Raw genomic sequence first — 13,581 nt, forward strand, 5'->3', positions numbered from 1 at the left:
ACCAACGATGGTTTGGATCGAACGTGTCAGCAATACGGCTTGGCTAAAAATCGGGCTAACGAGATTTCATCATCGTGATAAAGTGAATGACCCTTTAAATAGGACTATAAGCATCGAACGCTAAATTAGCAACACGATTGTTTTGCGTTCGAATCGATCTTTTACCTTTCTTTCCTTCTATTCTTTTTTCGACGATGGAATCGACGAACGGATAGAAAAATGAACGGATGCGTTGGCGAACGAATGAAAAAATAGACGCAAAAAATTGTAAATCGTAATTGAACGGAATATCGTAATTTACAATCAGATACAAATTGTTCCGACACAATGTTCTGTATCGATAAAGTTACGCAGATTGGTGACGTTGTTTGGTTAGTGGTATGAGAAAGGATAAACACGAATTGGGGGTGAATTTTTTGGTAGACGAAAAAGTAAATGGATGTATGAGTTGATACGAAAATCAGTGGATTTATGTGTAAATAGGGAAAGAAGGGATGTACGAATAAATGAACGAAGAAAGAGAATTTAGTATAGATACTACCGTTTTGTTCCTTGTTTATTGTGAAATCTCTAGTTTCACAAATTGAAATAAATGCTTATTAAACGATAATCCTACTTCTGTTCATTATTTTCGCCCTGTCTTGGGCGTAATAAGATCCCAGCTGTCATCAATTTTCATTAATTACTGTGTATACGTAGGCCGCTGGAATGCACGAGACTTGCAATTTTACGACGGAGAATGTTCCAAATTGTCGTTTGTTACGTCTATATATGATTGTTGCGCGGCAATAGATTTTTCAAACTACTACTAATATTCCACGAATTTTACGAACGAATAAATGTACCAAACGTCCTCACGAGAGATCGTTAACGTATTCGAATGTTCGTGATATTTCTATCCTTTCTCGTGTTACAGGTTTTGCAAGATGAAATATCTGTTTGGTAGATCGTTTTCAGACCCAAATCTTCTATAAGATAACTATTTATGGAAACTAAACAAATGCATGGATCGGCGTAGAAACATTTACCTTGGGCATCTTTCTTCTCGAAATATAGCTTTCATTTAGAGATTTATTTCACTCTTTAAACATTACAACGAGGAGGTTATTCCGGGAATTTTATATCTTCGATAATTCACTCAGTCTAGCCATTTTTCAATTTCTTTCGAACTTTGTTAATACAATTACAACAGTGTCAATGAAATTTCACAACGTTTCGCATGACGCACATAATTTACTCGTAAAGGACGTCTGCAAGTATTCCAATACTTTCGTGAGCCTTGCGTGTATGTACAGAGCAAACGTGCGAACGGTTTTATACGTTTAGCGTATCCCTGTTTATCGTAATACAGTTTAATACTTCCATCACGGAAAGTGCCATAAACATCCTCAATCTGATTCCATTTGGCTAAATCAAAATCGTCCAAATTTCATTCAAACAAATCTCCTCGAGCGTCGATCTATCCACGTTACCAGCGACTCTATCAATGCCACCAATTCCAAGGTTACCAGTGAATAACTCGCATAGTAGCTGGAGCCAGTCCGATTACGTTGGAATTATTTCAGCCAATGTAATACGAATCATTGCGCAACACGCGATGCTATTCCGTTACTTTCTCCAAGCCAGCACTCAACTAGCTGTACTGTCGATCGATGAAAGTGACAGTCTGTCCTAACACGCCAACTATACACGTTCAAATCACTCGCCGAAATCAGTAAAAAAAAAAAGCAGTATACTAAAGAATAGTGAAAAGTTACGAGAAATTTCTTACATTTCGCGCTTATGATAGATTTGAGATAAAATGGCGTACGGTGATCGAATTGTTCAAATGTAATCGTGTTATGCTAATGACGGGTGACCTAGAAACTGAAGAATTTCAAGGTTATCGAACTAATAACGCGAGATTACGCAGCAATTTTCTTTCCTGAGATTGCCTGAGAATTTTTGTGAAATGATTCGAAATGAATATCGTTGAAAAAATCAAAATTTCTTTTCGGAGTGAAAGACAGAATGACACGACGATAATACGAATTCTGAGAACTGACATCGTTGAAAGATGATAAAAACTTGTAGCGATCGGTGAAGAAAGTGACCGAGTTACGAGAACCGGTCTTTTTAATCTAAACTCGAGAGGATGAGAGAAAATAATTGAATCATATTCGCTTCTGTAGCGAAAGTGCTGATGATCTCGGTAAGCTTCCAATGTGTATATTTAAAAATGTTTTAGAACTTTTAAATAGGGAAAATGGAAGAAAGCATACGAATTTTCGGTGTTTTAATAATTTTCTCAGGAACCTAATAATCCAAGCTTTCGGTTCAGAAACTCTGAATTTGTAAGTTTTGCTTTACTGATGAAAACTAGTTTTCTCGGTTGATCCTTTTTCGATCGAAGAATGTAAAAGCAAATAATCGATTCTTAGACTGTAGTAGAAGTGTTAGTGACCTCGGTAAACTTCCTGTTTGGAAGTTGTTTAGAATTCTTAAGTAGCGTTTTACTATCGGGCTTGGTAGTCTACGGTCGATCTTGTTGATTTAAACCAGAGAAGACAGAAAATCAGTGAATTTTGGTTGCTTTTGTAACAAAAGTGCCAGCAATCCTGATAAACTTCCTACGTCTACGAAGATTAAAAAATGTTTAAACAGACTTCCGTTCTTGGATTTGATTACTTTTACTGGATCTGTTCGACTCAAATGTGGAAAACATGACAGAAAAAGATGAAAGACACGAATAATTTCTGAATACTTTCGTGACAGAGCTGCCTTAACAGATATTTCTCTATGGATGCTGATTATTTTCAATAGATCTTTCTTCGAGCGTCAGAAAGACGAAGAAACTGATCCGTTCTAATTGTTAGAACCTCGTATTCGTTCGAAGATAATCTTGGAATGATAAAATTATATTTTACGATCTTACTTCAAGAACTTCAAGTTTTTATCACGTTCCTTTAGAAAAATTAAACGCTGAATAGTCACGTAGAGTCCATAGTGCGGTTTATCCTCTTCGAGCTAGCGAACTATACACAAGAATAAAAATGATAGTTAAACAAAGTGGCACATAGCGATGTATCGAAGTCAAGGAGAACCAGAAACAGCGGAGCACGTCCTTTTTTCATTTTAGATTTTGATTCACCTCGTTTCTCTGACTTTTGACGTTAAAACTTCGCATAATTTCTTCATCGTCCTATTAAAAAACTACCCCTAGCAGAACTGTTAGATTCTTGGCACGTTAATCTCGAAAACCGCGTTTCGAGATCGTATTAAAGAACGACGTATTTATTAAAAGATAACGTTAAAGAGTGACGTAGGTATTACGAACGAAAAGAAACAAATCCTTCGTCTTACTGCCACTTTCGATGTAATCTCCATAAATCTCTCTTTTTCCGACGTGGTAAAACACGATTGTCAGTATGCTTTATATCGAAGCTTTTCTCAATTTTTTCTCCTTTCTGGAAGTTTCTTATTTTTTTAAAAGTTGCGCGCATCCGGGCATTCGTTTTTTTTTCAATTTTCTGATTATTCATAAATATAAACGAAGCAATTACAGTAGAATTCCATTTATTCGAACTTGTAGGGGACGAACAATTTATACGACTGCAGTTCGTATAACAGCGGCTTACTAAGATTTCATTGGGACAAACGAACTTGCGTAAAAATCAAGTTGCATCGAAATCAGCGAAGAGGCAACTTCGCCTGAAATTCTTTCCTGCATTCTGTACAAAGACACCGGTTACCCAATCTTTCATCTCGCGCAATTTGGCACATCTCAATTCGCTCTTAGCTTGCTTTCACGCTTCATCAATCCCACCCAACGGCCCAACATTTCCATCAGCCTCTCTAACACGCTTCTATATACCTCCACCTAAAACCATATCTACCCCTGCGTCGCACAACGTCTCCCCTCGAAACCTCGAGACACGGTCGCATAGCCAAGCAGCCTCGAAACGACCCTCGAAACCCCTGGAAACGTTCGCCACGCGCTTTTACGCCGGCCAGATAAGCAGAACACTGTAAAACGAGTGTATGAATCCCCCAACACGGTGGAAATACGCGAAGGAAAGAGAGAAACGGAGCGCGAAACGCCGCGCCGGCCGTGACGACAGGAGCGAGACGGTGAGCCATGAGAATAGCCGTGGAGAATCGTTTCCGTTTCCCCTCCTCGAACAACGTCGACCACGCTGCCTCTCAGAGTATATTTCAGAGAGAGAGCGTTTAAGAGTGTTCGCGCCAATTGTTCGCGGCGAGACTGGCCGTGCAGACCAGCTGTTATAGCCGCGTCTCCGCTCTGTCTCTGCTGATCCATCGATCACCTACGCATTCGATCCCTCGTTCGATCAACGTGGTCATGAGCTGGAGCGTTTGAGCGCGTGAGTAATACCTTTGTGTAGCTGCTAGTTTAGTTCTCTTTGTTTAGTGGATCGTGACGGTGAGTACCGATCGAAGTTGGTTTGTTTCTCCAGCGAATAGTATACGTACGAAGCTACGAAATCGGTATTACGCGATTTTCGATAATCCAGTTTTTCAGACGTACATTGCGAATAATGGATTTCGCTCGATCGAATCCGGTGCAGGTGTACTTGCGTGCTTTGTTGTTTATGACAGTGACAGGAATCGCAAAGCATTACACATAAAGTTACGTAATGAGTATTATACGTATGTGGATGATACATTTTTTGTGGCGACGATCGTGATTGGATAGTGATCTTTTTGTAGGGTAGATCGTGGATTCGGTGCAGATGCACTCCGATGGTTTATTATTTATAAGAGTGAGAAAAGTTTGAAAGCGTGTATTATCTCTGCACGCTTTTCTTTGTCACGCGTATTGCGATGAATGAATATCGTTAAAATTTGGTGCTTATCATGGAGCGAGTAGATGTTGTCTTTGTGCAGCAATTTTCTTTGCTATATGAATCGTAATGGACGAATAGCGTCTGCGTTTGCTTCACTTTTGGTAAAAGCGAGTTAAGTTACGAAGCGCTACCTTACTGAAATACCCCATTCCTTTAGGAAAAAAGGATGTTAATTTGAATTTTATGTCGAATGAAATAGAACACCGATATAATTAAAAATTTACATATGTACGATATAGTATGTATCTATATATAGTAAAATCTGCCAGTGTACCAGCATATTACAAGTTAGAAATTATAATACCAAATGGAATGAATAATACGTGTGTTTACCTCTAAAGTTGAACGAATTAACAAGAGTACTATTATCTTGTTTTTCTCAATTCGTAAGTATTTTTTTAATCTCGATCGTAGTTAATAAATTATGCTCACCGATAACGATGTTTTCATTATGCAATCGACCTGGCGAATACGAATACCTTTATTTCCGAGTACGTTGTCGATCGTATTAAGAAATATCTTTGTTGTCCTTTATCAAACATATACAATATTGTATATACATATACAATAGATTGTAGTTTGTCAAACAGGCAGCATTGCATCTGCACTCTCGTTTTTATTTACAATTCTTCGAACAGCACGCGACACGAATACTCGCTCATTTCGCTGTTTTCTTTCAATATTTTTCTTCGTTTAACTTATACTATTCCGTAACTGCCTCTAATTCTTTTTTTTTTATTCTTTTAGAAAATTATTCTTCCAGTACGTACGTAGCCCCACGAGCCTCTTTTGTTGCATATTAATATATCAAATATTTACCAAATCTCTCTCTTCTCAGTTTTATACTTAACAAATAAAACCGACACTAGAACACTCCAAACTAAAACTGAGACTGAAATATTTTTAGTTTCTTAGAACTTTCTATACTCGGTAATTATATTCAAACGATCCATATTTCGACGAAAACGTTTTACTCTCGTATTTTAAATTCAGACCGTGAGACACATAGATATGTCTCGACAAGAGATCGTCTTGTATTTATTTGCGAGCAAATAATTTCTATAATAACAGTTGAATTTTGTCAATACGTGTGTCGTCTTATCGACAAAAAAAATTGAGCAAATACAAAAGACAAACTATTAATCTTCCACTCATCGATTAATCCAATATTCTCAACTCCTTATCGGTGAAATCACGACAGACATTTAGAATAGAACATAGATCAAATCTGTACAACTACTTTCTCTTGTTATCGATTGGCAATTAGCATCGGATAAATAAGCTTTTTTCTAATCTTTTCTTATTACGCTATTGTTCTCTGATTCTATCGCAAAGAGTAGTGCGACCGTTGTCAACGAACGAAGAAAATACATCGTATATATGTATGTACGGTGCAAAAGTCTTAAACCATTTACGATGGTGATTTGGTAACGATAATTAATCATAAAATTTCGCGCTAAACATACGCTTTATCCATATAATCATTCCACCACCGATTATACAAAATTCTTGTATTTCGATCTAAAAACACTTTTGAAGAACTGTCACGACTGAAAAAATAATTAATATGGAACAAAAGCAAAACATTAAACATTCCTAAGAAATAACAATATATTTCGTGTAAGGTCTAGCATCTTTAAAAACATAACATTTCCGATTGGTAGGTGAAATAAACTTCTGCACATATTTAGAGATTATTAGAGAGTGTTTGGCTAACATTCGAGTAGCCCGGTATTTACACAATCTCGTAACATTGCGATAAGGTGACCAGAAACATCGTACGCTTCTCGATTTTACGCAAAGTGTATACATTTACTCGTTTTACACAATCCATGCGTCAGACGTTTGAAACGATCATTCAGTGTTATCGCTTTTACAGCGAGACGATAACGCTGTCGAGTATTATGCACGAATAACGACGTCGCTAATCGGTTCTGTCAACTATCGAGAGATTGGAATTGATTTTAATGGATCGACACAGATCGATAAACGGTCGACGACTAAAACACAGGCGCGAACTTTGCTTCTGAACAAAAATAACTTTTGTCTGTCGCCATTGATAATCAGAAATTGAGGATTCTATAGAGATCGATACGATGGCAAGGAGATTTCTTATCGAAAATTCGAGTATATAGAATGAATCTTGAAACTGGGACACGAAAGAAGAGCGCGTGGTTACTCAAAATCTCATCTGAATATGATCGAACTTTCTCCAACGTTTAACCGAATGTATTGTAATTTGTCCAATAACCAATTGAATTCCAGTTGAATTATGTATGAAGTGACAACTAAATTTGCGACCTTTCGAATCTGTCCGTATATTTTGAATCAAAGGAGATCCACTCCTACCGAGAAATTAAAAAATCGCCGAACGTATGGCAAAATATTACGATTCGAACTTGGAATACATATTTCAATGAAAAATTATTACTTTCATAATTCCGATAAACAATGTTACTCGAAAAAATATCAAGTTCGCAAACTTAAGTTGCCAATGTATAATTTGCTGTCAGACTTGTAACAACAACTGTAATTTCCAAGAAACGTCCACGTCACCGAACGATCTTGTGTTTACGACGTTTACATCACATCGACTCGACGAGCATTCTTCGTTCTGGAACAGGTGGCCAACAGCGGAATAGAGAATTGAGAGTAGACATAATACCTGGTTCGAAAGGTCGACTGTCGGAAAGTGAAAGCGAACGTTCGCCGTGCGATCGGTGAATATCGTCGAAATTCTGCAGCATCCACCTACCAGCGTTGTGTTCGATCTCGTCTCAGTGTTCATTCACGCGTCACGAGAAAAGGAACGAATTTGTTGGTGGGAATCCACCAGCTGACAAGTATAATCGAACCGATTTCGATGGAAGTCAGATAAGAAGCTTCCGTTCTGGTTAGTCGATCATCAGAGAAATTGGGGTGAATGAGGAAAGTTTGATCGTTCTGTGCTACGATTCGTGCGATGTTAGTAGAAATTGTTACACGGTTTTCACTTTTTCTAGATTCAATTTTAAGTTTCTTCGTGGGATGTTTTTCGAAGTTTCTGATACTTTTAGGTTATCGATATTTATGGAAAGCGACGACTTTCGAATATCGTTCTGAGAATTTTTCGAGTCGATATTCGGTTTCGAAACCGTAATAGCTTCAAACGTTTCGATAAAATCTCTACCAAGCTCGAAGTATTTGTTGGTCATCGATTGTTATCGTCGGTAAGTGATGGATATTAAATATCGTTCAGAGAGTTTGAATATTTTCTGATTCTAAGTGTTTACTATGAAGAAATTATATATCGTTGGTGATACTTTTGTAAATTACACGAAACTGTGTGTTTTATTTAAACGGAGAAGAAAGAATAGCGACGATCGTGTTGCCAAGGTACGACATAGTTGTGAATTTCGATTTAGAATTCCGAATTGACATCGTATGTCGAAAATGCAACGAACGTTCGGTAATTGGGAAATTGAAGAAAAGAATTGATTATAAAAATTATAGAACGACTGATGTAGATAAAAAGTGCATTAAAACGGCAATAATTTACAATTTCGTTACAGTTTAGAGTAGAGAAAAATTTCATTCATTTCACGATTGTTCGCGAGATGTACTCTCACTTGTATACTAATTATGAAACCAATTAGAAGCCTCGCGTCCTCATTCATGGAATAATACCATCGTTTAAATTCGTTTTCGAGCAACGATTCGTCATCACGATGCTATTAACATTAACTCTTGAAATTTATAGAAAGTCTCACAAGACTCTGTACGTTTTCATTATTGTTTATTTTCCAGTAGCCATCGTCGAGGTAAGGAACCATAAAACCTTCGAGAAATTCTTGAAATCCATCGGTCTTCGATCATAAATATTCGAAATTCTCAAAATATGTTCAAAAGTCGTTGCTTTTCTAGACTGAATCTTAACGATCTAAAAATACTAAAAATTCACTTTTTATCACACTATTACGTCGACTCTCGATCAACGCGACAAGAATAATAAAATGTTTAAAAATCAACTCGGAGTTTACCAAGCATCGATAATCTAAAACTACTAAAACTTCGCGAAAAGATCATCTCTATTCTTTACCATATTTTCGCAATCACTATCAGCAAACCAAAGGTGCGCAGAGTTTCAAGAAATATCCAAAATCCATCTTTTTCTCGTATGAACTCATCTAGTTTTTCGTACAGACGACGCAAATTAAAATATACAGGGTGTCTCAGTTTTATTCCATTGAACAATGGAAAAATGCTTTATTCTTTATTACAAATTATCCTGTTTACAAGAACGTACGATGCTTTGAACGACAATCTCAATAATCGTGACCGACAATCTTAATAATTCGTTACAGCTTGGTAACAAAGGATCACGATGCGTTCATGTAACATTTTTTCCTCGTTTCCGATCGTGGCATACGCTGACACCGTTTGACGGGATAAAAATGAGACATCCTGTACATATTTAAAATCGTCGAAAACACAGTCCGAAGAAGCGATCCGTAATTTTTCCACAAACACAGAGACGCACAAAGTAGCGCAGTGGGTCATTCACGTGCTGAACGGAGGTAAATCACCTCGCAGTCTCCTCACGATCGATCATCTCGACCAAGCGAGATTCGAATCGATTGTCTCGCGACAACGAAACGTTAGATGCACGCAGAGAAAGGCCTTAATGGCCAGATAGTAGACGTATGAACGTATATAAAGCGAATACGAATATAAAGCGTACAGTGCAGCGGTTCGAGTCTAATTAATTTGTTTTTGATGAGTCGTCGCGGCCGGGGTATGCGGCCTGAAAAGCCGACGAATTAAGTCGAAACGAAAGGATGAATCATAGAACGTAGGAAGCGAACGAGGTTTCTGGATAATCGTGCTTGTTCCCGATTAGCCTTAATCGCGTGACTGATAATAGGACTCGCGTCGAAAATTCCCACTGGAAAGTGTGCACTATCTGTTATCCGCTATCTCGTCGTTTCGCTCTTTCCCCTTGTAGACGCTCGATGCAAACACGGACGCGATCAGTTGCATGGAAAATTATTCCCGAGGTGCTACGGATCTTCGTTATCTTCTTTGTTCATTTCGCGGTCGAGCGTGTTTCTCTTCGATAGCAGAAGGAGGAAAATCGAATGGCCGATACTTTGCAGATATTTTTGTGAGTCTTTTGCAGTCAGCGAAAGAGTTGATTTTAAGAAGATCGTTTTCAGCAGTGGACTGTTTTGTTTTGCATGAATTTCTTTTGGGATCTTGCATCGAGAGTGTTGTGTATTTGTCTATTATGCGTTTCCATTTATTTTTATTATCTTCTTGCGTTCGCTCGTGCAGACTATTTTCTGTTTGTTGAAAATGTGGATGATTCCTTTTGTTATTAGAGAAAACGTTATGCAAGATTTAAGAATAGAATCTTAGAAGTGTCTTTAACGTTAGTTAGGTCGGAGCGGCTACCTTTTATTATTTGCTCACGTTATTTCTTGTTGCTAAAGCATAGATGATCTCTTTTTATCATAAGAAACGTAAATAATCTTCTTCTCATTATTTTTCCATTACTACGTCTACTAGAGTTCTTCTCGTTACTTCTTTAGATTTCTCTTATCTCTCTGTATCGTCGATTATAATCAATCAAATTATTATAGATCTTTATCGTTGTTGGGAGTATACGTGATATTTCTTCGTCATCAGGGACAGAATATACAGATACTTACATAATACATAATACTTGTTTTCTAAAAAATTTTAATACACCTTCAGCTTTTTTTTGCAAAAGTTAAAATTCCTCGTCTCTATCAGCCAGGCCTTTCTTCGTCTTTAACCATGAATAATTTTTAACATTTTCATCCTATCGACTTGCAGAACTTGGCTTGACCAAAGAATGATATTTACGGAAGAAAGGTAAAGGTCACCAAATCGTTATAATAAATGATCTTACATACTATTATAATTATAAAATTATCATTTTTCTTAAAACAGTTATAAAAAAAAAAAAAATCAAGCAACAGCAATATGAGTGAAACACGAGAAACAGTGTTATCGAACCGTGTTAAGTATACACAATAGAACTACTGTTTTACGAACACTTTAAATACTAAGATTCTATCTTTCAAACTCTGGTTTCTCCATTATGTGCTCCTAATGAACCGGGTCACGAATAAAGTATCCATATATCAACTAATAGAACTTCCCTGCCATCCTTGTCATCCGGCATAAAACTTCGTAGCGATTTCTATTGAATCTACTTCCACGATAAAAGTTATAAAAGTCTTCTAACATAAAACCTGTTTACTAGAGAAGAATAGTGAAGATTTTGCTCGTTGAATAGTGGGATTTTTTGATGTGCTTTTCAGCATCAATTTAAGGTGATGTATGATACAATAGAATTCTTACTACAGTATTTTTGAAACCTTTTGTGGAATGATATCTATTTAAAGGTTTAAGGACAATAAATTTTATTTGTCACTGCCATAAATCTTATTATTCTAGAGTGAAAATTGTATTATTCTATTTTTAAAAGCCTCTTGCGTGTTAATATTTAACAGTTTGTCGCTGTCATATTTTAAATCTTCGATAAAGCTTTTATTATTTTATCCGAAGAACCTTCTACATTAATATTTAAAAGTAATAAATTTATATTGTTATTTTTATTCTTCGAATGCTCGAAAAGAATCAAATATAGAAAAATAATCGAACAGACAACTTGACTGTATAATTAAGAGGTATGAATATTTCCTGTGAGATCGGAATAATTAAAAAGGTTATAGACATTGCAGAAATTATAATTTGTAACGCTTTTACTATCAGAAAGATAAAATCACTGCATCTTATTCCATTATGATTGGACTGCGTCCAAAGATCGAGCGTTTTCTGTCGTCTGGAATTACTCATAAGCTTCTACTTACTAAAATAGAAAAATCAACTGAAATTCGCTGAAACGATGACAAAGTTTTCTATAATTTTGAGACTAATTAATATACTGCGAACGTGTATTTATTTATGTATATAATTTCAGATAAAAGTAAATTTAAAGGCAAAAGTGCACAGAATGCGCATAATGCTATAAAACGTACGAAACATTCAAACTATTAAGTTATATTCCATACGTGAAATAAATCTTCTATAAGTTTCATCTCCATAGCTATTTTCATAGAAATACGAATTTGCACAAATATCCGCGATTAATCGATTATAATTGATCATAAAATTCCTGTTCATCGAAATGGTCACGTTAAAAATATCAGAGAAGAAACACTCTATTCTCCAAAAAAATGTTCTTACACGAATCTTTGTATTAATTCTACCGATCGAAATTCTGCTAAAAAAGTTGATCAATTTTACCATGGAAAATTATTAATAATGGAAGCATCGACGATAGAAGATTATCAATTTGACGAGAGGAAATTGTCGAGTGATTCGTGATATGCATATTTCGATAAGGGCGTTATGTCGGCTGCCTCGCGTGATAATTATTATCAAGACAAAGGATCATTCGTGTATTATATAATATGTAATTTCATGGAAACGTCCTTCGTTCGCTATGTCCTTTTGTCTCTACGAATTCTAATTTTTCCACTATTTTTTTGGTGTAATAATGTTTTATTTTGTATTTCATATGTAATTTTGCGTAACATAAAATAATCAGATCACAAGGAGCGTGATTGAAAAATATTGCTACAAAAATATCATATTATATTCATAATATATATTATGTTATATTTATCTATTAAAATTAATTTATAGGTCAGAAGAGATTATTCAATTTTCATATTCGTTATTTATTCTCATTATTATCGAAGAGATTATTTAAATTTCAATTAAATTTGCGTCAGCAAAGCGTCTGTACGCTTTGCAATCGATACATCCATTGTCCAAGATATAACTAATTTTAAATATCGTAATTAAAAATGTCGTTGCGATAGAACTTCAATATCTTATATTAACGAGTACACGCGTTTCAAACACCATTGATAAAACATCTATCAATATATTATTTTGTAAGAAGATAGGAATAATTCCAATACTTCTAATTTCTTTACGTTTCTCGTCTGCTAATATTTTTTTAAGTCTCGGTTTTATCCATTCACGTGCTCCGTTTTAAAATAATTGCACTTGAACTCTTATCTGAAGTTGTAAGATAAATGTTTCGGACTGCAAGCAAGAGGATATCTCTGACGCTTGAGAAATGAAGACTCTGGAGGGATTAGTGTGACTAAATGGTAGCGATGACTGTGTGTGTAAATGTGTTTAAGAGGGTGTCTTTCCAAGGGCGATGAACAAGAAGAGGGTGAAACCAAATGGTTTCGTATTTAAAGAGTATGCATTTAAAGAAACTACGTTATTCGTTTGCTAAACCGCAGTCTATTTGAAATACGTATAAACTACTTTATTTTATTATATTAAATTTATCACATTAAATTTATTACGTTGAATCTTTTAGTGATTAGAAACGAGTTAATTTGCTTTTCGTTAAACGATCAATATGGGAAAATTATCGTTAAATATTAGTTTAATCGCTTTTATCCGACGATTTAATCTGACGAAACCTTGTCTTCACGTGTACATGAGTTTTGTCAAAATTTCCTGGAAACGTGACAAGTTTACCATTCGGTATTTCAACTTTCACGATCCTCTTCCTCTCGGAGAAGAAGCTAAGCGTGGTTCTTGAGACAGCTAATAGGCATTCTTGCTTCGACACATTCCGGGTAGTCATGATATCTGTCGAAAGTCCTCTTATAACCTTCAACTTCTTCTGTAG

General features: G+C 35.9%; 1 protein-coding gene across 6 annotated transcripts in view; it reads left to right on the forward strand.

Annotated features, from left to right (window-relative positions):
• The window catches only part of LOC126874103 (neutral ceramidase), a 139,257-nt gene that overhangs the window by 89,343 nt on the left and 36,333 nt on the right, over positions 1-13,581 (forward strand). The window contains exon 1 of one of the 6 annotated variants that reach the window (XM_050635746.1): positions 4,199-4,364. The exons of 3 other annotated variants lie outside the window; for them this stretch is intronic. The gene's annotated coding sequence lies outside the window, so the exon portion shown is untranslated. 2 more of the 6 variants (XM_050635752.1, XM_050635751.1) reach the window with 2 other exon arrangements.

This window comes from Bombus huntii, chromosome 15 (genome assembly GCF_024542735.1).
Source record: "Bombus huntii isolate Logan2020A chromosome 15, iyBomHunt1.1, whole genome shotgun sequence".
Lineage (NCBI taxonomy): Eukaryota > Metazoa > Arthropoda > Insecta > Hymenoptera > Apidae > Bombus > Bombus huntii.